Source organism: Crocuta crocuta, unplaced genomic scaffold (genome assembly GCF_008692635.1).
Source record: "Crocuta crocuta isolate KB4526 unplaced genomic scaffold, BGI_CrCroc_1.0 scaffold396, whole genome shotgun sequence".
NCBI lineage: Eukaryota > Metazoa > Chordata > Mammalia > Carnivora > Hyaenidae > Crocuta > Crocuta crocuta.
The window spans coordinates 601907-628804 of NW_027533259.1; the positions used below are offsets into that span (position 1 = coordinate 601907).

General features: G+C 47.2%; 1 protein-coding gene across 8 annotated transcripts in view; it reads left to right on the top strand.

Annotated features, from left to right (window-relative positions):
- Positions 1-26898, top strand: part of ATXN7L1 (ataxin 7 like 1) — a 248855-nt gene that overhangs the window by 53611 nt on the left and 168346 nt on the right. The gene's annotated exons all lie outside the window — the stretch shown is intronic.

Genomic DNA, 26898 nt, shown 5'->3' on the forward strand with positions numbered 1-26898 from the left:
TTACTGAAGAGTGACCAAACTTTTGAAGACCCTCCTCCCCCTTTCTGCAATTCTGTTGAAGTTGGAAAGACAATGGATGGTTCCTTTGTTTCAGACCAGAGCTGTGTTGTGCCACTGATCAGTCAGCCTTGAATTTGGGCCATTACAGAGTCAAACAAAGCCTGAAAGACTAGTTTTCTTCCACCTCCAGCATTCTAAGACTGCTTTGCTGTTCTTGCTGCTAAGAATCCTAAAGCTATTCCAAAAGACAAGAATTTTAGCTCAGGCAGCCTGTTAGAGTTAGCATCTGGTATCTGGCACTCACCCAGGATGCTTTTGGAATATTTGTGAAGGCATCAGTCATTTTCCTATAGTTTCACCTGGGATATTATCCATTCTGTTTTATAGGATTTTAAACTTCTTATCTGGAAATAACTCTTAAGAATAAGAATAGATCTTCCCCAACTTGATAATATTTTTCCCAATTTGTTTCATCAGTATCTCTTTAGATGGATAGATAAATACATGCATACATGAGGGAGAGATCTATAGCTACTTATCCATATATGCTTCTTAATAGTTACACATAATATTTTTCTGAACCATTTGAGGGCAAGTTACATTTTTCTTGGCAGTCTACCAATGACTTTAGTGTGTATGTCTAACAGGACCATTTTCTTCCATAATCTCAGTACAGTTATCAGCTTTGGAGCCTGTAACAGCCAAGCATTTAATGCAGTCAGAAGAAACCACCGACCAGCAGTGGTTTATTTTCTTCTGCACACAGAGCAATAGGTTTCCATTTTCATGTGGTTTGCATACAGCAGTTTTCAAGTCTAATTGTTTCAATCTTATTAAAATTGCTTTCTCCTGTATCCACAATAGGTAGAGGGTGCATATTGACATTTCTGTTTTCAATCAAATGTTTGTTTACTCTCTGCCCTCATTAGGGTCCCTAAATACATCAGAGAGAGAGTAAAAATAAATACCCCACCCCACTCCCAAGCCTTAGAAATGAAAGAGTAAACACCAGTATGATTTAACACTTTCCTAGTCCAGTGGGAACGTGTTGCCCTTTTATGTCTCCAGCCCGTAAGGAGGGAGCTCTCAGTTAAATATCCCTCACACCCTCTTTGCCCAGCTTCCTCCTGCTGACTGACTTTCACCATCAAATCTGTCAGCTGAGGTAAAATACTGATAAGTGACCCATGCCTGTTCTCCCTGGATTGTTGCCTAAACTCTGAGGTCACTGTTTGTGATACCTGTCATCGGTTGCCTCTCACCCTGATCTCCACACCCTGTGGGTTTCCTAAAGTTCTTGGCTTCTCCTGCCTCGAAAGCAAACATTCCAGAACATTCCTGAACATTCCAGCTCACAGCTGGAGGCACGTCTCAGCAGACATATTTCCTAATTGCAGGCCTCCCCTTGGGCCCAGAACAAATGTGGTGGGAGTGACAGTGATTTGGGGGAAATAGCTCAGTGGCTGCACCCCTCCCTGAGGGACATAGAATGTCCCTGTGCTCCAGGTGTGGGGACAAGGAGCACAGCATTACAGGAGTGCTGCGCTTGGAAGTTTCTGGCAGCAAGAAAATCACATTTATGGATTCTGAATCCGAACAATTTCACGCTATGAATTTTATAATATTTCCCTTTTGTCCTCTGCTACCTTAATCTCCCCCATTTTTGAGTTTCTTTGTCACTGTATTTTCCCTATTAAAAGCTTTTTTATATAAAAATGTCAAGTGAATGCATTATTTTTTTAAATTAAGTTTTATTTTATCAGAGTATTGCAAAAACATAGTTTAACGGCCAACAGCAATATGCTTCTCAGCCCCTCCCAGCCCCCCAGACTCATTCCCCCAAAACAGCCTCTTTAAAGTCTTTTAGCTGTTTCTTCTGGTATTGACCCTCATAACTTAGATCTTTGCCATACATTTCCTGATGTACAGGTTTGAAACATTCCTGTGAGGGAAATTTGACCTCCTCTTCACTTCCCCTCTACATCTGCCCAGTAGAGTTACCTACAAAGTGGGACAAAACCTGTGGTCATTGTTTCCAGAACAGTGCTGATTTAAATATTACTCTCTAGAGAACCAGCTATTGTGCTGGAGCTCCACCTCTTTTCTCAGGCAACTTTTTGTTTTTCTCAGAGTTAACAGTTGCCTTTAAAAGATTGTTTAGTTAACTACATACCTGTTGCACATTTTTCCCAGACACCCCTGTAGACCTGTCAAATATTCTACCAATGCCACTTCACAGATGCTCACTAAACATCAGATAATCTGTCAGGTCAGCCTTGACCTCCACCTCCCAAATCCTTCATCTTTCTGCCCCACGCATCATCTGGGAACTTCCCTTCACTACACCTCTGTGACTTAGATCCTCATATTTCTTGGACCCCATGGATTTTTTGACTTTAGCCCTTCGCTTGAGGGGAGCACATCTCAGCAGCTGAGAAAGGGTACATGGGAAGCAAAGTCTGAGAGGCCATGTAGGTCTAAAAATGTCGGGTCCTCCCTCAGCCTGAATGATGGTTATTTGGTTATGGAACTTTCAGTTGAAAATTGTTTCCCCTCCAAATGTTGAAAGTAAGGCTCTGCTGCCTTCCAGCTTCTGGAAAAGTCTAATGCCATTCTGAGTTTTTAACGTGACCTGCTTTTTCTCTGGAAGTTTATGAAATCTCTTCTTTATCAACCTCAGATGGTTATGTTTTTCCTCCCTCCCTGCCTCCGTCCCTCCATTTCTGCCTTTTTTTTTCTTCTTTGATCTGCTCCTTAAGTTGGTTATTCACTGGAAAGTTTCAAATTAAAGATGCCTTTCTTTGATTCTGGAATATGCTCATATTTCACATGATTCCTTTGTTTCCCCTGTTCTTTCTTTCTGGAACTCCCTGTTAGTTAGACATTGACCAACCTTGACTAGCCTCAAAGTTCTTTGCCTTCTCTCCTCATCTCCTATTCTTTTATGAGTCTCTTCTTTCTACATTCTGGGCTATTTCCTTGACTTTATTCTCCATATCTTCCATTGAGTTGACGTATTTTTAATTTCTAGGAGTACTTTCTATTCTGATTCTTTTTCAGAACACCGTTGTTTCAGACACGTAATGTTTTATATCACTGATGATATTAATTACAGGTGTGTGTGGTTTTTTTTAACTTCTCTCTCTAGGTTTTCTTATTCTTCCTGAATTGGCTGTTTCCTTGAGTTCCACTTTCCTTATGATTTGGGACTCACTTTTTCACTTCTGGCAGCTTTCATCAAATGTCTCTTATTATCTTCCCCTGAAGGATATGGGGTGATTCTGTTCTCCTGCCTTGGGGGCCTAAACCATAGAGGGCAGTGGCTAGTGCTCAGTTCACTATTCAGGATGTAGACTTTTACCTCATTCCCTGTTTTCGTTTAGCACCATCCTTGTGCCCCAACAAGAGCCTACCTGGAGCAATTTCCCCTGGAATAAGGCTCTCTCTTCCTTGATGGCGCTGGGCAGGGATAGGGGAAGGGTAGAGGGAACCCCTAGGGGAGGCCTGGGCTCCAGCCTGTCTCTATTCAGCCATGACCATAGCCCTTCCCTTCCCCCTCTTCTCTGCCTTCAAGGTCTGAGCACCTCCAGCTCTGAGGCTTCGAGTTGATGAACTGCAGGCCCAGAGAGGAAGCTCTAGCCTGTGTGTCTGCAGGAAGGCACACCAAGGGCTCCTTGCACCTCTCCATCCTCAGCATCCAACCTGTTTTCATATGTTTAACATATTCTTCCAAGAACTTATGAGGAAAAGGAAACATAAACCATAGTAATGTGGTTGAATCAGCCATGTTTCAAGGAAACTGTTCTTTTAATTATCCCAACATATACCATTTAGAAGGAAATGGCACCACTCTTAATAAGGTTGAAAGTCAGTCTCCAGTGTGGGTATCTTTTCCTAGAGCCACCTTTGAAGTGCAAATGCGAGATTTCTCTGGTTTCTGATCTCACATGGTCTTGCACCTGACACGTCTCCTCCTTCACTCCATAATACCGGGCTCTCCAGACACAAGTGAGCAGTCTTCAAAGCATCTGAGAGAGAGAGAATGAACATCCGTTCTTAGGCTTAAGAATAATTTCTCCTCTTTCCCCTGAAAAGACAAAAATGAAGTGGGGGCCAAGGGCTGGGAGACCAGCCCCCTCCACAGCCCTCCAACCCCCTCTCAGCAGCAATCCTCATGTTTATATGCTCCCAGTAAATGTTCTTTTCTAACAGCCCTGTGAACTGATTGTTCTAGACCGGCAATTTCTGTGAAACAGTAATAAATACAAAGCCCCAGGAAGAAGCCGTTCAGAACATTCTCTTCTTATTTAAGGAAGAATGTATTTTTACATCAAACTTTCTGTATCTTCTCTGAATTTCTAGCCATGAGGAGGTAAGAGACAAAGTAAAATGTGATCTTTTAGACTATGCAAGTATTTTGTAACTCTGTCCGTCCCCCTCCGGGCCCTTTCTTTTTCTGCGTTCTTATCCTTCCTTACATGTACTCTAAAGAATTCTTGAGCATTGGAATCAGTGAATCTCTGAAATGAGGGAGAAATTGAGAAGCAGAGAGGAAGGAAGAAAAACACCACCTGAAGGTCAAGTAATAATAAAATACCTATGAATAACCTATAAATATATGTAAATATAATCAGGTAGCCAAATGCATATGGGTATCCTAGCTTTCATATTCCTCAGACATAGGCTCTGGAAAAATCTTAGTGGAAAGCACTGAATTGAGAGTTTCTTCTCCCCCACCCCATCCCTTCTTCAGCATCATCATCATCAAAACCTCAAGTATGGTTCCAGGGGGCGGGGGACAGTGATAAATTTAATAGATTTTTTCCTAAAAGGCTTCCTGGCCTGAGATCAGTTTCAGGACTACATGATTGTTGGTTTTACTGGGGACAGTGGTTGGAACCTGGGTGAGACACTGGACAGGCAGAGAAGGCCTCTGGCAGAGAGAGTATACCCTGAAGGGCAGGATCTGACAGCCAGTGCTATAGGAGGCTCCTAATAAAGCAGCAAAGTTGGGTCTTTATTAGGCAGTGTCCTGTGGATGCCATACCCTTGGGCAAGACAGCGAAATGGAGGAATGGGTGAAGAGAAGGGTGAGGCTACAGACGCCTATTAAGAAGACAAATTTTGGGGGTGCCTGGCTGGCTCAGGTAGTAAAGTATGTGTGTCTTGATCTTGAGGTCATGAGTTCAAGTCCTATGCTGGGTATAGAGATTAATTAAAAATAAAACCTTTTTTTAAGTTTATTTGAGAGAGAGAGCGTGAATGCATGTGCACCGAGCGAGGCAAGGGCAGAGGAGGGGAGAAAAAGAGAATCCTGCACTGTCAGCTCAGAGCCCACTGTGGGGCTCCATCCCACAAACCATGAGATCATGACCTGAGCTGGAATCAAGAGTCAGAACCGACTGAGCCACCCAGGCCCCCCGAAAGTAAAATCTTTTAAAAAAAAGAAGAAGAAAGATTTTCTAAATGAGTTATTTATTAACATCTGCATCATTTTTAGCTTTAATTGCTCAGTCATTTGGATCAAAATTAATGTCAACCAAGTTAAATTGGACTTCATGGTGATTGTATGGTCTTGCAAGACATTTTGCCCATGGCTTGTAAATATATGTTAACTCTAGAGAACTTGGGAAGAATTCTCATAGAAATGCTTTTATTATGTAAATATGTGCTACCTTAATGTAATAATTCACAGTTTTTCAAAAAAAAAAAAAAAGAAAAGGGAAAAGAAGAAGAAAGATTTGCAGACTGTGTAGGGTGGGACTCCTAACTAGTAAGAGGAAATGGCGGTTCAGGAAAGATGGAGAAATTGGCCGAGGAGACCCAGTTATTGTAAGTTCAGATTTCAGAACCAGATAATGATATTCTAGGATAATGGAAAAAAGAGGAGATGGAATTGCTTTTGGTGAGCTTGGCAGATTCCCAGAGGGGGAAAAAAGTCTCAGAAGCCAATCTGGGTTTTACTAGAAATTATACACACCGGAGAAACGCCATTTTCTCTTCTGAGAAACTGCTGGACTGAGAGGTCAAGAAACACTTAGACATGGTGTCCCTGATTTAGCAAGGCATTTGACAGACATCTCCTCATGAAGCGTGGGTGGATAAGAGGAAAATCTCGTTCTGAAAATCATACGAGTGGGTAGACTCCTAGCTGAGTGAAAGGCTGTATCTGACTATAAGTTGGTGAGGGCAGGGATTTCTGTTCTGTTCACCGATAACCTAGAACAATGCCAGACACATAGCAGGTGCTTAAAAATACCTGCTGAATGAATGGGCCATTACTAAGCCCAGAGAGACAATTTTCGGGGAACCTTCTAGCATTCGTTTCTACCCCATCTTACTTAGTGTTATATTAATGACTTGAGTAAAGACATTGATGACCTGCTCATTAAAGTTTGTAGAGAAGAGAAAGTGAGGCTTGAAAACTAGCATTTTTCCCCAGTTTTACTGAGATATAATTCACTTATAACTTTGTATTCGTTTAAGATGTACAATAGGACAATCTGACACATATATATGTTGCAGAATCACCATAGTAAGTTTGGTTAATATCTATCACCCCAATAGTTACAAACCTTTTTTCTTGGGATGAGAACTTAGAAGATCTCTCTTAGCAACTTTAAAATATAGAAGATAGTATTGTTAACTATAGTCACTGTGCCGTACATTAATCCGTAGAACTTACATTTACCTTATAACTGGAAGTTTGTACCTTTTGACCACATTCACCCATTTCCCTCTCCCGTTACCCCCTACTCTCCACCTTCGGGAACCACCAACCTGTTCCCTGTGAAAAGCAGTATCTAAACTGACAGAACCAAGCTCCTAAGTATTCACTAATCTGAGTTGAATCGACCAAGATAAAGGTTTAACAGGACTATATGTAAAATCTTATTTTTGAGACTTAGAAATCAACTGAACAGGTACAAGAGGGGGAGATGCACCTTAAACACATTAAAAAGTTTATATGGTTTAATTGGGGTTGACACAGGCCTTGTCATCGCTGCCAGAGAAGGCCCATTTCAATCATCCATTTATTTATTCATTAATTTCAGCAAATGTCTATTGAATCTCTGCTCTGGGCCCAGTGCTGTGTCAAGAAGCAGGATACATGCAGACAGACTTCCCCACAAACCCCATAATTAACTGCATAGCAGTTAAGGGTAGATCGGGATGGAGGACTTAAGGGAATATCAGGGAGGTCTTGGTCAATCACAGGGCGGTGGAGGTGGAGGGGCGGCTCTCTTAGGTTGAGACCTGGCAAACGGGAGGGAAGGGGCAGCTGGAAGAGGAGATAATCATGATGGGTTCCTTGGCCCAGCTGGAGCTTAGGATGTGTTGAGGAGAGAGGATGAAACTGCGGGCAAGGAGACCTTGGCCATCCAGGAGCCCTGGGAGCCACTGAAGGAATACAGGCTTCCAGAATGCTGGCTCTCGCTTTTCCTCCTCCCTCAGTGTCGGCACCATCTTGACTTGTTTGCTCGCTTACACTTCTCTCCAGTCCCTCAACTTCAGATCACCCCAAGCTCGGTGCCTTGGGCCTCTTCTCTTCTCCATTTACTTTTATCCCTTACTGATGTCCCCCAGCCTTGTCTCTTTAAATACATTCTGTTTGCAGACATTCCCCAAATTTCTGTCAACACCTGAGCTTTTCTCCTGCACTCAAGACTCATATATCCCTTCGCCCATCTCCACATCACATTTGACATGTGGGAACCTGAACTTTAGTCTTTCCCTGTGTTAGTTTGCTGGGGCCACATGATAAAACAACAGAAACTGGGAGGCTTCAGGCAACAGAAATCTATTCTCTCACGGTTCCAGAAGGTAGAAGTCTGAAATGGAGATGTTGGCAGGGCTGTGGTCCCTCTGAAGGCCCTGTGGAGGATTCTGTCCTGTGCCCTTCTAAGCCTCCAGCATTGCTGCCAGTCCTTGGCTTGCTTTGGCTTCTAGATATGTCACTCCAACTGCTGCCTCCTTTGTCACATGGTGCTTGCTCTCCCCACATGCCTTTGTATCATCTCCCCTCTGTGCATGTCTGCATCTCTTTTACTCATAAAGATACCAGCCATATTGGGGTAGGGCCCACCCTAATGACCTCGTCTTAGCTTGATTAGTTCCACAAAGACCTGATTTCCCAATAAGGTCACATTCACATGTGCTGGGGTAGGGTTTCTACACATCTTAACCCCTACCTTTCTTCATCTATAGCCCTCTTATCTCGGATAGCCACTCCACTCTTCCAGGTGCTCTGGGCGGAATCCTTGGGGTCACCCTTGATTCCCTTCTTCATCTCTCACCCCACATCCAGTCTGCCAGGAAACACTTCTGACTCCACCTTGGGGTTAGTTCCAGAGCCTAGCTACTTCTCCTCCTCCATTTCTGATGCCCTGATCTGAGCTACCATCACCCAAAGTACTACAAAAGACAAACATCAGGTCATGTCACCCCTCTGTCACTCAGAGTCACCACTGGCATCTTCATGCTGGTGCCCCTGTACCATCATTGCCTTCTTCTCTGGCCCTTGTTTGCTCCTCTCCAACCAACCACGCTAGCCTCCCTGCTCTTCCTCATACACCCTAGACTTGCCTGCCTCAGGTCCTTTGCACTAACTCTCCCCTCTGCCTAAAGCAAGATTCCCTAGATACCCTTCTACCTCATGATTGATGCCCTTGCCTTCTTCCAGTCTTTTCTCAAATGCCATCTTCTCAAAGACACTCTTTTTAAAATTCCACGTAGCCTTCCCACCCAGTGCTCCCAAGCCCCTATTTGCTCGTGTGTTTGCCAAAATACTTTCCCTTTCTACATACTATCCATTATTTGAAGTATTTATTGTTTATTCTTTGTCGTTCTTACTGGAATGCGATCTCCAGGAGGCAGGGCTCTTGCTGATTTTGCTCATTTTTGTTTCCCAAGTGCCTGGGGCAGGGGTAGAGCCAGAAGCAAAAACTAAGCTTCCCCAGCTCCAAGCTTTTACCATGAAGGACCGCTTGTAGCTACACAAAGATGAATCCCTCAGACACCCCCTTCCTGCTCATTCCCCCTGCCCGGTCTTTTGCCATCATCCTCAGTGACCACAGTATCTCTATTAAACATGGGTGCCTAAAACAAAAACTATAGAATTGAAACCACTTCAGTTTTGTTATGTTCATAACAGGTGAGCTTGGGCACATCACTTCACCTCCCTATGCCTCAAAAACAGATACTAATGATATTGCACCTCAAAGGATGTTTGCAAGGATTCAATGAGTTCGTATGTAAACTACTTACCATACAAGCAGTGAGTCCCATGTAGGTGTTACTGTAAGAATATCATATGCTTGAACCTTGAGGGCATCCCGCTAAGTGAATAGGCCATAGAAGGACATATGTCACATGTCCTATTTATACGAGGGATCTCTATAGTCTGACTCCTAGAAACAGAGTAGCATGATAGTCGCCGCTGTAGTTGTTGTTCTTGGGCGTAGAGTTTCAGTTATGCAAAATGAGAAAGTTCCAGAGGCCTGCCACACACCATTGTGCGTGTAGTTAACAACACTGTACTGTGTTCTTAAAAATATATTGAGAGGGTAGATCTCATGGGTTTTTGTTTTGTTTCGTTTTGGTTTTGCCACAATAAAAAAAAAGAGAGGAGTATTTTTAGTCACTAACCCCTTCATTTTACTAAATTTTCATAAAGTTAAAGCTAGTAAATGGCAGGGGGCAGCAACACTGGAGCCTCTGACCCAGCAACACAGGGCATCGGTCCTGTCCATCAGAGTCCAGATTATCGAAGGGCCATGCTCTGTAGTCCTGGAGGGGCGTGTCCACACTCCCTCAGGAGAAACGCCACCCGTTTTGGCTCCGTAAAATTCTTCTGTGCCCCATAGGTTGGGCAATGAGAAATAAATAATCCAGACATTGATGTTATTGATGGGCAGCTAAGGCTTCACAAACAGGGGGAGTAAACAAAAGAACCATCTTCATTTCAAGCTTCATTAGAACTAGCGACGACTAAAAGTCATTTTTCAAAATGGCGGGCGGTGTCAGGCATCTGTCCCCACCTGAAAGGGGCACTTGGTCTATAAAAGCAGCAGAAATAATTGTCTTCTGTGTCACTTGGGTAGGAGCTCCTGTCCTAATTAATTCTTATCTCCTCTTCCCTTTTTAAATATGCTCGGGGACAGTGACATCCTAGCATTTTGTTGTTGTTTTCTCTCTTCCTAACAAGGAATTCTCTTTGCTTAGGCATTTTTAGGTGCTCATTTTTCTCATGTCCTAGAGATGCTTCTAATTAGTCAATGCTTCCTATCCATAATAGTTCACCACAGGAAGTGGGTTTGGACTGGAGGAGGGAGCAATTTTGTCACCTTATCGAAGTGCCACTGATCAGGTTAGCTTTCTCAGGTACTCATTCATTTTTATGCTTCTCTGGAAACAGAAGCAGCAGGCCCCTTGCTAAGCAGAGCTGGGATTGCTGGGTTTTGCAAAGCCTCCTGAAAGAGCTCCTCCAGCACCCTTTGATGAAATGCTGCCTTGAAGCCTTTGCAGTAATGCTCACTAAAGAGATCATCTCCTTCCTTTCTCATCAGTGGAAAAACACTAGGCTGCGGACAATATGGCAGAAGAATGCTCCTGTGTCACCTTGTCCCCAAATAACCTGGCACTCATGGGGGGCTGCCTACTGGCTAGGGGCAGGCCCACCGTGCACTCCAGAGGGAAGGTACAAAGAAGACTGTCCCTTTTCCTGCTCCCTCTAGGAGCACAGTGACCTTCCAGGCCTAGGATGGTGTTGTATTCTCAGGGCCTTGCTTCCATTGCTGAAGGGACCCATGGACACCAGAGAACCAATACGTCACCTCCACTTTTCAGAGCTATAAGGAGAGGCTCATTTGGGCTTTCTTTCAGGACTTGTATAAATTGGCTTTTGCTGCAGAACAAAGCACCCCAACATTTGATAGCTTCTTAAGACAATAAACATCATCTGTCATGATTCTGTAGGTCATCAAGGTGGTTCTTCAGGTGCGGACAGCTCAGTGGGAGCCGGATAGTCTAGGATGGGGGTTGGAGGCTGGTTGATCTGGAGTGGCCTTGACAGAAATGGCTTATCCCATTCTATGGGGGTATAGCCTGGGCTTCTTCACAGGAGACATCAACGTCCCAAAGATCAACAAGAGAGGGCAGACACATCCCCGTATGCAAGGGCTTTGTGTGTCTCTGTTTCTATCGTATTTGCTGCTGTCCTGTTGGCCAAAAAGAGTCGCAAGACCAAACACAGACTCAGTGGGGGTGGGGAACACCCAAGGGCATGGATATGTGGACATACTGGGGTCGTTCCTGCCACATCTTCCCAAGAGTGGCAAGTCGTAGGTATGTCCTATTCAATCCCTGTTTGGCGGCGTGGAGGGTCAGTACAAGGTGGCTCCTTCCAGGAAGACAGCGATGGGAGATGTTCTCTTGAGGTGGGAGAGTTCAGTGGAGTTTGACACATGAGGATTCAAAGTCCATGCCCCAAACTCCAGGCAGGCGACTTTACTTCTCCAGGAAGTTTCTCCACTTGTAAACTGTGCTATGTAAGCCTCCTTCTCAGGGTTCTTCAGAAGACTGAGCAAGATGATGTCTGTGAAGCAGTGTGGTGTCTGACTCTAGATCACCACCCCACACCAGCTACTTTCACTGGTGACGCCGCTGAGGGACACTCATGGTGGCAAGTTGGGCAGAGAGGGTGATGGAGTTCTCCCATGCCCAGGAGGCTTGCCCAAGTCCTGTGCTGCAGTGCTCTTAGGCCCCGAGGCCAGGCGAAGACCCTGGAAAAGGACAGAGAAGGCTCTCTTGGCTCCTTGGAGATGAAAACCCTGTTCAAATATTTGTTGTTTAAATCAAAATAAATGAGGGCGCCTGGGTGGCTCAAGTCGGTTAAGTGTCCAACTTCAGGTCAGGTCATGATCTCATGGTTTGTGGGTTCGAGCCCCATGTTGGCCTCTGTGCTGACAGCTAGTTCAGAGCCTGGAGCTTGTTTCAGATTCTGTGTCTCCCCCTCTCTCTGACCCTCCCCTGCTCATGCTGTCTCTCTCTCAGAAATAAATAAAACACTAAAAAAATTAAAAGTTTAAAAAATCAAAATAAACAGATCACGCTTTCTTGGTTGCTCATGCCCTAGCAGTGGCCACTTGGCTTCCATGACCTGCCTTGTCCCCAAAGGAGCCTTTGCTCCTTGTTCTCAGAGGCACTGGGCACTTGGAAGCGTTTTCTTTCCTGATGTCTCTGTGCACTGGACTCCATTGCCTATGTTGTCCTCTGTGCCTACTGGTGACTCACCCCACTCTGGGTGTTTCTTCTCAGCTTCCTGCACCCGCCCCTTTCTTCTTCCTGTCCTTTCCTGTTGGTGTTTCCCAATTTCCATCCTTTATCAAACTGTGTTACCAATGTCCTTGCACAGGCTGACCCCCACCACATTCCAAACTCAGGGACCATCTACATGCTCGTGAGTGTCCTAATCTTTCTCTGGCCTCAGCTTGCCTCTTGAACTGCAGATCTGTTATTCAGACTCAGTAGGTTGCAAAACAAATATACCCGCCCCATCTGTCTTAGTTCACTTGGGCAGCAAAACAGAATGCCAGGGACTGGGTGGCTTAAACCACAGAAATGTACGCCTCTGGGTTCTGGGGGCCGGAAGTTTGGGATCAGAGCGTCAGTGTAGTTGATTCCTGGGGAGGGGATCTCCAGATCCCATCGCACTGGGAGTTAAGGCTTCAACATATGAATTGGGGGGGGACATGATCCAGCCCGTAACACCTCCTGGTCTCCTGCTGTGTTCCCATCCACCTACCTCTCTTCCCAGCAACCCAAGCCAGGAGGCTCTAAGTCATTCCCCATGGTGGGTCTGTGCCGCCTGTGTGTTGGGTCCTCCTTCCTCTCCTTCCTTGTAGCCTCTTCCCCAGGCCAGACTCCACCCCCCCCACCCCGCCTGACACACACACAGAAGGCAGCCCCCATCTCAGTTCTGGACTTGTCCCAGCGCTCCTGCCCTTTCCACCAGAACAGGCCCCCATCACTGTTCTCCACGCTCCCCTCTCCTGCACACACACACACTGTAAAATCCTGCCTCCTGCCTGTCTGGCCTTATCTCCTCCTTTCTTCCTGTGATCTTTGTTCTCTGCTGCCCTCAGCTACCTGCAGTGCCCTGAGCAAGCCACCCCCCTTCTGTGCTGTTCCCTTACCTGGGGTGGTGCCCCACGCTAGGCTACCCAACACTCCTACTCACCTGCCAGGATCCAGCCCTTGAGCCATCCTGACCAAGCCTTCCCCGCCCTCTGCCGCTGCACAGATTCGTCCTCCTTTCTACTCTGTACAGACCCCATTTATCATGCGCCAGAGTGGAGTGGGGTCCTGTGTCCCTTAACGGCCTATGCATTCCTTGAGGGCAGGAATTATCTCAGTCATTTCTGTGCCTCACATATCGTCAGTGACGGTAAGGAAGTGTTGCACACGTGAAGATGGTGAGTGAGTGCATGAGGGCAGTCGTGGGAGCCCAACAACCTCCTCTTTCCTGCACTGAATCACTTCAGATGCCTCGCTGACACAGGTACCAGCGGCTGCCAGCCCATGCCCAGGGTCTACCAAGCCCCAGGAGGTGTGGGTGGTCCCCCTTGCCACCTCTGCCCGAGTTCACTGCTTCCTGCTACACCCCCTTGGCCTTTTCTGCTGGGTCTGCTCAGTTCTGACATCACAGCGGGCTGTCGTGTTGTCTAGCTGTCTGCACCGGTTACCTCTTCACCCAGTCAGTGCCTTCTACCATCTGGCTCGTTCATTGTTGTAAGTGTTGTCCTAGCTGCACCCTCGTCGTGGGCAGGGGCTTCCGTGTATGCTTCTGTACCTCCTGAGCCCTTGGATAGTTGGTAACTGCTACTCTATAGGTCTCTATGCATAACTGAGCCCGGACTTCTTGTCACTTCCCCTCGGGTTTCCTTCTCTCTGACCTGCCATCCTCTTTGGAAATACAGAATGGCCTGGGAGTTAGAAGTCAGCACCTCCACCGTATGTGCCTCCACCATTCCCAAGCTGTGAGACTGGGAGCCAGGATTTTCCCACTGTGAGTTTCCCCTTCCTCCCCAGTAGAATGGAGATACTGTCACTCCTGCAGGGCTATTGGGATTCAATGAAACAGTCAATGTCAGGCGCTTAGCACGGTGCCTAGCAAGGAGTAAATACTCAATAAATATTGGCTGCCGTGATGGATGTTGCTTGCCGTATTATTTTATCAATAAGTCTTCCCCATAAGGATGTAGCATAGACTAGTCTCTGTCCCATAGTGAACATGTGGAATCAGGGTTGGTAGAAATGTCAGGCTAGCATGCAAATCGTTTCAAGGGCCACTCTTGAAACCCTACCCCTTCCTGACTCATTAGTTGGAATGCATGGCTGATTTCCTCTGGGATGGGAGGGGAAAGTGGGAGCAAGTTCCATTCATCTGCAGCCAGACCTCCGTCTTCTCTGCAAACATAACTGTTCTGAATCTGATCTTGGCACAGGGTGGGATGTGCTGGCTCCTTACCCGTACATGCAAGCACCTGGGACAGCCAGCCACAGGAATCCCTCTTGAATCAGGCATTTTGAGAGATAATCAGCCAGGCCTTTCCCATCCATTCACAACAGGAGGTTAGAGTCTACCTTCCCTGGATTGAATTGATCTTGGCATGGCTGTCATGTGTCTTGAAGGGCTTTTCATGACACAGCATGGAGGAGAAGGCAGCCTGTGGGACTTCACAGGGCATCCTGGGCTATACCTGTCCTGTGCTGGGGCCTGGCTGGACTGAGGCTGTGCCTAAGGGCAGCCCTCTCCATCTTCATCTTCCTCTTACCAATGGAGTCCCATCCATGTGAGGTGGGAGAGGGGGCTGAAGCCTTAATAAGGGCATCACCTGTCCCTCACCCATGGTAGCACCTTACTGAGCTGCCTTCTGTGGTTGGCTGGTGGCCATTCAGCTGGGCCAGAGAAGGGACACTATTCAGGCCCCATCTCTTTTGTTAGAGAGGCAAATCATGCATATGATTCTCACCCTCATGCTTTCCCTTGCCTGTCTCAGTTCATAACTGGGTAAAAGTATATAAAATCATAGACTGTTTCCATGGGAAGGTTTTTATGGGAAGTTTCTATGGGGGAGTCTAGCCCAGCACTGGGTTGGATTCACAGCTACATCAAAATCACCTGGGAAACTTTGTTCCAAAATACAGATTCCTGGGACTCACTCCCAGAATTCCTAATTCACTTAGTCTGGCTAGAAACTAAGAATCTGTACCTTAAAAGAGCCTAAGAGATTTTGCTGCTCAGCTCGGTATGGACCCACAGGCCTGGCCCCCTGACCTCTTTTCACTGGCAGGGGCAAGGGTGCTCTAGGGACCCAGAGAGGTCTCGTATGTTGACAAGTTAGGGATGGAGATCCCAAGCGCCACAGATTATGGTCCATCCCTGCCTTCTCACAATAGCCAAAGCCAGATGGATGGGCTCTGAGTGACTGGGGTGATGGCCAGTGGTGGGACATGGACTCAGGGACCCCCATTCATCGATAGTCCCCGGGAAGGGCAGAGAAGAGGAGCTCTTTGACCAGTCCTTACAGAGCCTGTCTTTCCACTCTCAGCCCTCCACAGCACCTCATACCCACCATAGCTGGCATTGGAGCCCTTAAGGGTCCACACTGAAGTTGGCTAGATGGTATCCCAGCTGGGGAGATCTCACACGGAGGTAGAAGTAGAAGTTCACCAATACAGATGACCACCCCAAATACATTGAGTACATTTGTCTTCTGATCTGAGCATTGGTCCCTTCTCGGAAGATGAAGACTGTCCAAAGATACCCAGCCCTGCCCCCCAGCAGTTCACACTGGAAACCTCTAGAACAGCAGGCACAAACCCCTCAGAGATAGGCTTTGCATCTGGATCAAAAACAGCATCGAGGAGCGCCTGGGTGACTCAGTCGGTTAAGCGTCCGACTCTTGGTTTCGGGCTGAGATCATGATGTCATGGTTCATGAGTTCCTGCCCTATGTCAGGGTCTTTGTTGACAGCATGGAGCCTGCTTGGGATATTCTCTCTCTCTCTCTCTCTCTCTCTCTCTCTCTCTGTGTCTCTCTCTCCCTAGCTCTCCCCATGCTCGCTCGTTCATTCTTTTTCTTTCTTTCTTTCTTTCTTTCTTTCTTTCTCTCTCTCTCTCTCTCTCTCTCTCTCTCTCTCTCTCTCTCATAAATAAACTTAAACAAACAAAATAAAACCCAGCATTTAAACCAGGAAAACAAAAATCCTGGAGCTCTGGACAGCCCTGGAAAGGGAAAGCTGTGCAGGGTGCTAGGGGGAGCCTCCTGCCACAGGGAATTGAGGGCCCAGAGCTGCAGCCCCATTGGGAACGTGTCTTCCTAAACACCCCCACTGGGGCCTTGGATGGCAGTGGTGCTAGGAAGGCCTAAGGGATGGGAAGAGAGGACATGGCCCAGCTGCGGCTGGTGGCATTCCAGGAAGGTGGGATCTTTTTTTTTCTTTTTCTGGTAAGTGAGAGGCCGTCTGATGGCACTGTGAGAAAGCTTCCCCAGGCATGCAGACCTTAAGTAAATAAAAAGCACAAAAATAGATTTTTCAAACCGTGTCCTTCCAGAGCATAGGAGGATTTACTGAGAAATTGGATTGAATTCCCCCTGACTCACCTGACTGCTGAGTGGAAGAATTCAAAGGGAAAAGTCTGTGTTTCTCACAGCCTATCTGCCCAAACAGTGCCGACTGCATGGCTTGCTGCTCTTAATGGGTGACCTTTTAAAAGGCAGCTGGAGGTGTCTGAACAGCAGGCTGGATATCAGGGCTGAAGCTTCATTGGGCCACTCCTACACCTGAACCTTCCATTCCCTGGGATGACTTACTGTAGAACCTCCACCCTGCCTGGGCATTACAGATTGGTTTCCTACAGCTATGAAGGCCACAGGGCAGCCCTCAGGGGAACAGGGTTGTTTTTCTAGTGGCGATGAGGGGTTGGCCCTGAAGCATCCAAATCCTACTCTATTCCACTTGGATATTGAGCTGCAGTTTGCCAGATGGCCAGCCCTTTACTGGAGTTTAGGGGGTGACCACAGAGCACAAGGGAGGTTTTCTCCTGAGCCACACCATGGGGACTTAAACACCAGAACACCATTATTATTAGCACCATCTAGTAGGTAGGTTTTCAGAAACCAGGCTTTAAATGACCCCAAACCATCCAAGGACCTAAATATGGTACCCAGGACCACATTCGGTAGAGTTTAGATTCTAGAAGAGAACTTTCTTATGGAAGAGAACCAGTGGAGTGCTAGCATCCTGGCCCTCCAAACAAATTTAAGAGCCCTGGATATATCGTCTGCTGGTTTTCGAGGCGTAGGTACGCCCACTGAGGTGAATTTCAAAGAGCCAATGTAAAGCTGCCAAATGCAGAGTTGGGAAGAGAGGCTCACCGTCAGGTTAGCCCCAGCGCACCACTGACTCTCTAACCCATAGATACAAAGCATTAAAAGAAGAGATATGTAAGAGGGGCCTACGAAACCACATGCCAGGGGTACACACAGTGGCACCCCCGCATGTACAAAACATGCCTTCCCCTGGGCTAACAAATCTCTGAACCCATGAGAGGTTCCATAGCCCCAGACTAATGCTCATGTGTCGCACTGGATGCCTCCATGTTACTAGTTTCCAGGATACAGTAGTGATTGGACAAGTTTAGGGGTTATCATATCCCTTGAGGAGCTGGTTAAGCTGCACCGAATTGCAGGTAGTATTCACACTTTGAGAAACCCTCATCTACTGGCTACTCACCCTGTGGCTTAGATGACTAAAAGTTCAAGGTCTGGTGGCTTTTAGCATGATTTCATTCTCCACATTCACTGTTTTCCTGCAGTGAAACAGGATTGGTTTCTTTTTTTTTAATGTTTATTAATTTTTTATAGAGAGAGAGCAGGGGAGGGGCAAAGAGAGAGGGAGATACGGAATCTGAAGCAGGCTCCAGGCTCCAAGTTGTCAGCACAGAGCCCGAAGCAGGGCTCGAACCCATGAACCGTGAGATCATGACCTGAGCCGAAGTCGGACGCTCAACCAACACTCAATCCAGGCTTCCCAGGATTATTTTCTTGAAGTCCCACCATGCAAAATCAGATTCCAAATCATAATAATAGCTACCATTTATTGAGAGCTTTGCAAGCACCAGACATCAAAGCGTATTACTCCCATCTCATCCTGACAACTACCCTATTATTATCCTTCCCATTTTGTGGATGAGGAAACCAAGGCTCAGAAAAATTTCTCAAGGACTCAAATCCAGACAGTCTGACTCCAGAGCCCACATTCTTTTTTTAAATTTTTTTTAAGTTTTATTTATTTCTGAGAGAGAGAGAGGCAGCATAAACAGGGGAGGGTCAGAGAGAGAGGGAGACACAGTATCTGAAGCAGGCTCCAGGCTCTGAGCTAGCTGTCAGCACAGAGCCTGACATGGGGCTCAAACCCACGAACCATGAGAGATCATGACCCGAGCCGAAGTCGGACACTTAACCCACTGAGCCACCCAGGTACCCCCCAGAGCCCACATTCTAAGCGTGATCCTGCACTGCCTCTGTGAACTAGTGTTCCTCTGAGGGCTGTGGCTTTTGGTTTAGCTAGTTCACACCAGAGTTCCGTGCTATGTCATGGGCATTTAACTGAGTGCCTGTAAGACACTGGCACTGGTGTAAGTTCTCTCCTTTCATCCTCCCAACAACCTTATGGGGAAGCTGTGACTACTGTTTTCCAGAAGAAGTTCCATGGCTTGCCCAGTGTTACACAGCCAGTTAGAGGCAGAGCAAGAATTTGCCTCTCAGCCTGTACTACCCGGAAGCTGTCCCCACTAAGTCCCCGGGTGCTTCCTTATTCTAAAGTAAGGCAGCTTTGTCTCATTGGTGCTCTGTTAAGAATTTGAGCATGTGTCCAGCAGCCTTGATTTTTGACTTTTATATGTCTGAGTCCATATGTAAAACATCAGTGTACAATTGGGGAAGATAGGCCTATCCAGCACTGTCTGTAAACACCAGGTACAGAGGGCTAAGTGTGACAATAAATGTGATACATACAGAGGAAGGGCTAGCTGTGTCTGGAAGGCTCCCTGAAGGAGGTTGCCCTGATGCTGCCCTGGAAGCAAAACCACAGTGAGTGTGGAGGGAGGGGCAGAGGAAGGGCTCCAGGGGAGGGGGACACTGTAGAAGCTGAACGCAGGACCCAGGTGCAGCGCCAGATCCCAGAGGTGCACAAATCCCACTAAGAGTCTCCTCTTTCTCTTCGGGCACATAACTAACTTCATGCTTGATTTGTGATGGAAGACATCGTGATTTTTCTACTCCAGCTGATCGATCTCATTTTCCATTAGTACCTTAAAACAGCTTTCTCTAATCCTCTCTACGGTGGATTTTTTCTTTCTGGGTCTCTGCTCAGAAGGCTGCTGGCTTTAAGCACCGGCCCATCCGTGTGTGGCTGGTTTGGGGAGCTTGTGTGTGATGAGATGCCCCTTTCTGTTCTCTTACAGCAAAAGTACCTTTCTGTACTTCGATGCAGCAGCAGGTGGAGCTGAAGGGGCTCTGCCTCCCAGCTACCCTCCACTACCCCCACTTACCACCCCCGGTAAGCAAGCTGTTCCTAGGGGGCTCCCTTGGGATATCTGTCCACAGCTTCCTGCGGTCTGGCCATCCCAATGGCTTGAGTGCTTTGAACACTGATTCCCAGGGACATTAAGCTATTCTTGCTACTGTCCTCTGGCTATGCCAAATGGATGCTTCTCATGACAGAGCCAAATGGCACATTTTCCTCTGAGTTTGGCAGCGTCATTTGGGTGATCATTGGGAGTCTTGAAGGGCGCATGGGGGACACCATAGTCTTGACAAATGGCCCTCTGGGAAAAAAAAATGCTGCTGTCTCTTTGCTGGTTATAGCCAGAACCAGCTCTGCTTTGCATTCAGAACCACTGACAAGTGCCACAGGATCCAGGGTCTCTTATCCTTAGACCCTCTGAATAGGAATGAGCTTACCACTGCCAGGGGACTCATCAAGACCACCGGGCCCTATGGGGCACCTGGGTGGCTCAGTCAGCTGAGCATCTGGCTTCAGCTCAGGTCATGATCTCGTGGTTCATGGATTTGAGCCCCATGTTGGGCTCTGTGGTGACAGCTAGCTCAGAGCCTGGAGCCTGTTTCAGATTCTGTATCTCCCTCTCTGTCTGACCCTACCCTGCTCATGCTGTCTCTCTCTCTCTCTCTCTCTCTCTTTCTCTCTCTCTCTCTCAGAAATAAATTTTAAAAAACACTAAAAAAATTTTTAAAAAAAGATCATCAGGCCCTAGCCCCCCTTCCCCCCCCATCCCCATTCCCGGACATTTGTCTCACGGATCCATGAATCTGCAAACACTGATATAACTCCTCATTGCAGAGCAGGGGTTAGCATGTCTGAAATGATGGAGGCATTTCCTGAGGTGGGCATTTTCTTGACCCTGTGGTCTCCGTTGCATGTTCTGGATGGCATCAGTAACAATAATTTGATAGCTGAACCCTGCCATGATACAGTCATGAAGGCACCTTCTAGTGTCTTTAAACTGTCACGTTTCCGGCATTCATGAGGCACCACTGGAGGGCTGCTTCCAGCACTCTGCTTTCAGCAGGCTCCAGCAACATGTCATCCAAGAAACCTCCCAAATTGCTGTGCTGGAACAGTAGAGCATCTCTGTGGTAGATGCTGCCTGGCCCCTCCAGTCCGTTTCTAAATTAAAATCTCTACACAGTGATGGAAGGCCTAGGGAGACATTCCTCTTACTTAATTGTCCTGATTGTAGCAGGGCTATGAAAGCCTCAATATGGCATGGCTTGACCCCCACAGACAGCTGGGTACCCCAACGCCATCCCATTCCTTTGCCTGGGGCTCTTGGTCTCATTTTCATCAAGATGGAATGAAAGGCTCTTGGCATGCAACTCTCAAGAAGCAAGATGGTGGACATCAAGTCCTCCAGTGTGCCTCAGGGCAGCCTTTTTTAAGCCTAACATCTATTCGGGTTCGGTGACAAGGCTGAATTCAGTTGCCTACGAAGAGAACTTTGATTCTGACTCCTACTGTGTGAATGGAACTGTGCTGGAGTGAGGAAAATGAAACTGTTCCTGAGGTTTGGCCTGTGCTCTCATATAGCTTCTAATGCAGCCCTTGAAAACCAACTGCTACTCCTTTAGTGTTGCCTAAGTTTCTTGTTATCTTGTTTTCTTCTCTTTTAAATTTTTACTTATTTTTATTAAAGCCAGCTCACTCTTGTCACCCAAAACTGTAGCATTTAGTATTGCAGTGAAACAGGCTAAGACTGAATTAAGTCCACCTCAAAACCACATTGCTCAAATAATGCTTCCTAAGATAGAAAGAGAAGGGAGAGAGAGAGATGATAGATGGCAGAAAGTAAGAAAGAAAGAAAAAAGAAATGATAGACATAGAAGATAGGTAAGTAGATAGGTAGGTAGAGTAGATACGATCGATATATCAAGATAAATCGATTGATGGATATAGACAGATTGGTTGGTGAGAAAGGTAATGAGATAAAAAATAGACAGACAGATGGTTCTCACTAACTCTTCTTAAGAATAAGCCACTTAGATTTTTTGCCTTATTTACCTTTTCTAGGGATTTCCTTTGTAACATAAATGTGTCGTCCTCCCCTCCTTCCCTCCTCCTCCACCATTCTTCTCCTGACATACTCCCTGCTGGACCAGTCATCATAACTGAAGAGCCAGAGAGGAATTAGGGACCAGTTAGTTCATCCTCCAGACTCAGTCAGATTGCCACAACAGGAAGGTAGACTGTACTATGTGAAAAAGCACCAAAGGAGATGTGTCCATTGATTTCCCCTTGACCTATTTAAGTAGTTCTTGATAGCAGTGCTCTGTTCAGTCTGGAAGTTATTTTCGACCATAACCTGTCTTGTAAGGAAAAGCATCATCACCTCCTTGCCCCCAAACCCACTGTCCTTTTCCTTGAAATATGGTGCCTACCTCCACCTCTCAAAGATCTCTCTTGGGTTGGGGGGGGTGGATGGAGGTATCACAGACTGTGTCAGGAGACCCAGCATGGATTCAAGAGATGCCCCAGGAGGGAGGTGGAAGGGGTCACCCCAGAATGAATTGGAAACAGGCTTCCCACAGAACAGCTCTTAAATTTCCTATCCTGAGGGAGGCTCAAGATAGGAAAGGCCTCGTCCAAACAAAGAAGCAGAACAAGACCTACTGAAGAAGAATTGAGAAAAAATGCCCAGGGAGGCCTCCTGATTTTGTGAAAACAACCCCTATCTCTACTGTAGTCCTCACATTGACAGGAACGTGGGCATAAAGATTTAGGTGAACATTTAAACATTTAAATGATCCAGGTGGGAGCACCTGCGAGGGAAGGGAGGCTGGTGATGACTTGCAGCCATTCCACAGCATTCATAGGCCCCTCTACTCACCTAAAGCCAGAGGGAGGGACTAGAATTTCCCCCAAGAGGCTGATGCATCTCTCTCTCTCTAGTTGAGTCATGGTGAACTATACAATTTATACATAACAGGCCTTTGGTTGAACATGCTACACCCGCCCTTGTCCTCTCCACAGAACTTTTCTCTCACTGGGCCCACGGCACTTGGGCTGATGTGGTGAGGGGGACTAGAGGCTGTCCTGTCCATGGCACTGATCTCTGAACCCAAGCCTGCAGTAAGCAGAGCTTTAGCCAGGACCCTTATCAGGACTCCACAACCTGCCAAAGTAGGGTTACATGTTCTTCATCTGTCCTGAGGGGCCAGAAGCCACCGGCTGACCTGGCTGAAATGGTGGACAAAGATGTGTGTGACTGGACGGGAAGGAGCCTGGGTGTCCCTGCAGCTGCTGAGAAGGGAGTCAGGACTGGGTTTATATCCCTGGGAACATTTTTAGGGATACATTGTTGGCATTGAGGCTTAAGCCACGCACAGGCAAAGGGGAGCCCTTTGCAAAATGATTTTCTCAGCTACCGGGGTCCCTGCTGACTGGTAGATCCTGTGCCAGGTTGGGCTCAGGGCACTCATTGTGCCCTGGGCTGAGCGCAGCTGCTGTGCTGATCTAGTGTCAGACAGGACAGGGCTGACGCCAGAAGGACTGGGGGAAATCTCAGTCTTCCAGGCCCTGGATCACTCACTGTCTTGATATACAAGATACCTTACAGCCCCAGGATGAGGAAATGGAACATGAGACCAGGGAGAGCATCCAGAAAACACCCCTAAGCCCGCCCCGAAGACTGGTTCTAAGGGGGCTGTCACTGGGAGTGGGATGGGAATAGCCATGTTTGCCAGATGAGGAAGGACCCAGCCTTCCTGGGTCCAGCACCCGAGGGGACAGGAATTAACCACTTCTTCACTAAGATGGCCCATGTGGCACTTGTTTCCTCCCTAAATTCAGACAGCACGAATCTCCCAGGGAGCTCTAAGAACAAACAAATAGACATAGTTATTGACCTCACAGTCTTAGATAGCAGCATGGGTATTGGGGCAATTTGTTATCATGTACAACTTCCTCTGGAGGAGCATAGAAGGTAAATCAACTTCTTGGAACTTCAGCCTCATTAACTAATTGACATTTATTAAGCAGCTACCATGTGCCAGACTGGTAGGCTGTGGACATGAAAAGGGCACTGAGTCCCAAGTCCTGTCCTCGAGAAGATCGCAGTCTGCAGAAAGGGGTGTAAAGCAAGTGCCCTGGTACAGCCTGGGAGCTGTGGTCACCTCGTGGAGGGCACAGCGGCAGGGAGGCTGGTGGACTCTACCTCGCCTCTGGGTGAGGCAGAGAAGGCTTCCCAGAGGAGGGGACAGGGGAAGTGGAGAGACAGGAAGAAGGCCGTAGATAGTAGTATATTGTTTCTTTTACATCCTTACTGTGTGGCCTTCACAAATAAGTCCTTTAGATCCAGACAGGGAAACAGTTTAGAGGGGGTTGTCATGCCAAATGGCAGAGTCAGGATTTGAACTTGAGGCCGCCTGATTCTGGGGCTCAGCTCTGGAGCGACACATTTTACCAGGCCCCCATATCACAGGTTTTGTTCTAAACCCTGGAGTACAGTCACCTACCTCCTGGGTCCAGGTGCGTCCCATCACCCTTCCTTCCTTGTGCTGCAGGAGGGGGGTTCTGGGTCTGAGGAGAAGCCAGAGGAAGGTCTGCTGAGAGGGACTGACCCAAGGCCCAGGGAGCAGCCCCCCAGTCTCCACACAGCATGAACGCTTGTGTGTAAAGGCCCTTCTGAGGAGGGAGGGATTAGGCTGTCTCAGGTGGCCATGGCCATGTTGGTTGGCTGGGGCTCATGGGTTGCTTGGGCTGGGGACGGTTCATGCAGCCTAACAGGAGCATCCACCTGCTACCAGGCCTGGCTCCCACTGCAGCCTTGCAAGGGGCTCCTTCTGGCCCAGCTGCAGCAAGAAGAGTCCGGGGCCCCCCTGGTCCTAGTCTATCCGAGAAGAAAGGCTCTGTGCCTGCCGCCCGCACACACTTGCCCGCCTGCCCTCTGTGTAGCCGAGGAGCTCACCGCTGCTGCTTGCTTTCTCCTCCTGTTGCCGTTTCCGGTTCCAGATTTCATTGTTTTTGAAGCCCTCACAGTCAGGCCCTGGGTTTTCAGAGATCTGAAAGACAGAAAGTGACAGCTTTTTTTTTTTTTTTTTTTTGCATTTTCCTAGAGGGGAATTCAACAGCATTGTACCTGGGGAGTGGGAGGTATTGGGTCTGAGGTCATTGCTTTGAAGACCCCACGCTGTTTTGATCTCTGAATTTAAGGAGATTTTGGACTTGGGGAACAAATTGAATCACGCTGTCAGAGCAAAGGAGAAACGTTTTTTAATATCCCCTCAAGCTTTGCATTTGACGTGAGTGATTAAAATGCAGCTCAAAACTCCAGTGGCAGAGAGAAAAGACGAATTAATAAAAACTGTGTAATGAACGTATTAAGATTAATGGAGGAGAGGAAGGCTCTCAGGCCCAGCCTTTCCCGGTGTGAGAAGTGCCCCTCCCAAGGTGGCACGCGCCATTCTTGTAGGTGCCTTTCTGTGTCCTGATCTGAATCTGCTCAGAGGCAGTCATGGATGTCTTTGAACCACAGTGACTGTTCTCTCCCATCATTTCCCCCGTTTGACTTTATGTAAGTGGAAACCCACAGATCACAGCGACCGCCAGCCACCCGCTCATCTTTTTGACAGTTTTCCAAGGAAGTCCAATGGCACCTGGCTCTCCAGCCATCGCCCATCACAGGTTTGCCACACCACCAGCTCCTTCTGAGGTCTGCATGGCCAGGTATCTCCCACAGGCACAGGCTCCCATTTCAGGCTGGGCTCACGTTCACCTTCTTGGAAAGGACTTGGTGTGTGAGAATTACATAAATACAGTCTCAGTGTTTTCAGTAACAGTAGCTTTTTGGAGTTAGGGGAAAGGGAAGCATAATTTTTAAATGATATGAAACTGTTGATTGCTCCCTTGACATTTTTGTAATTCCTATAGCCACTGGGGTGATTCCACAACACTGGACAAGACTTCTGGGGAAACTGAAGGACATTTTCTGGGGCTTTTTTTTTTTTTCAGGAAACTGAAATTCAGAGTTATCTGTTTTGCTGTCTTCCTATTCCCCTGCTGTGGGATTTTCTCTCGAGAGCATAGGTATCACCAATTGCTGATAAGCTGTTTCACTGCCTTCAAAGCCAGCCTGCCTCTTGCAGTTTCTCTGTTCAGCCTGTGCTCTGCTGGACATCCCACTTGCCGAGGGAAGGCATCAGCCCTTACTCACGCCTTCTTAACTTTTTCATCTTCTGAGTTCTCACCAGTTGTTGCTTCATAATGTCAAAGTCTCAGGCTCTGGAAGGTGTCCAGGGGCAAATTCAAAGGCACACAGCATCTAGTTTGATCCAAATCCGCCAAACCAGCTGTCTTCCCATCCTAGAAACATATCCTGTACATACAGGGGATTGGAGACGTCACCCTGCCTTTTCCTTAACTGCAGCCATTTTCCACACGTGAAGACTGGATACAGCAAAAGTGCATAGACGTACATGGCTTTGCGTGTCAAAACTGTTCCCCTCAAAAAGCTGTGTATCTTGATGGGCGCCTGGGTGGCTCAGTCAGTTGAGCATCCGACTTTGACTTTGGCCCAGGTCACGATCTCACAGTTCGTGAGTTTGAGCCCAGAGTCCACTTCAGATCCTCTGTCCTCTCTCTCTGCCTCTCCTGTGCTTCCTCACTCTCAAAAATAAATTTAAAAAACATTTTTTTTTAAAAAACTGTATATCTTGGGGCACCTGGGTGGCTCAGTCGGTTAAGCATCTGACTTCGGCTCAGGTCATGATCTAACAGTTGGTGGGTTCGAGCCCCGCATCGGGCTCTGTGCTGACAGCTAGCTCAGATCCTGGAGCCTGTCTTCGGATTCTGTAACTCCCTCTCTCTCTGACCCTCCCCTGGTCTCTCTCTCTCTCTCTCTCTCTCTCAAAAATAAATAAAACATTAAAAAATTTTAGAAAAAAACTGTATATCTTGAATAAAATGCTACTCCCCATCTAGCCAATTTCTTTCCAGTATTGACTTAAGAGACAGTTAATCAACTACACCAGGACATCAGAGTTATTGTTTCACTTCCATAGAAACCACTCTGCTGTCCTGGACTTTGTGTCTCCTTCCATCATAGCTGAGCTCTGTCCCCTTCCTCCTGCTGTCTGGGGGTGGGGTGCATTTAGAGAAGGTGAGGCTGTGGGCTGTCCAAAAGCATGCCAAGTATGCCAGCCTCCGTTGATAGCATGAATACAAATGTCGACTCTGCCACAAATGAGAATTTTAGCAGAGGTAAGACAAGGAGTGCATGCCTTCCATACAGGTGCTGAGAATAGCCTGCGTGTCA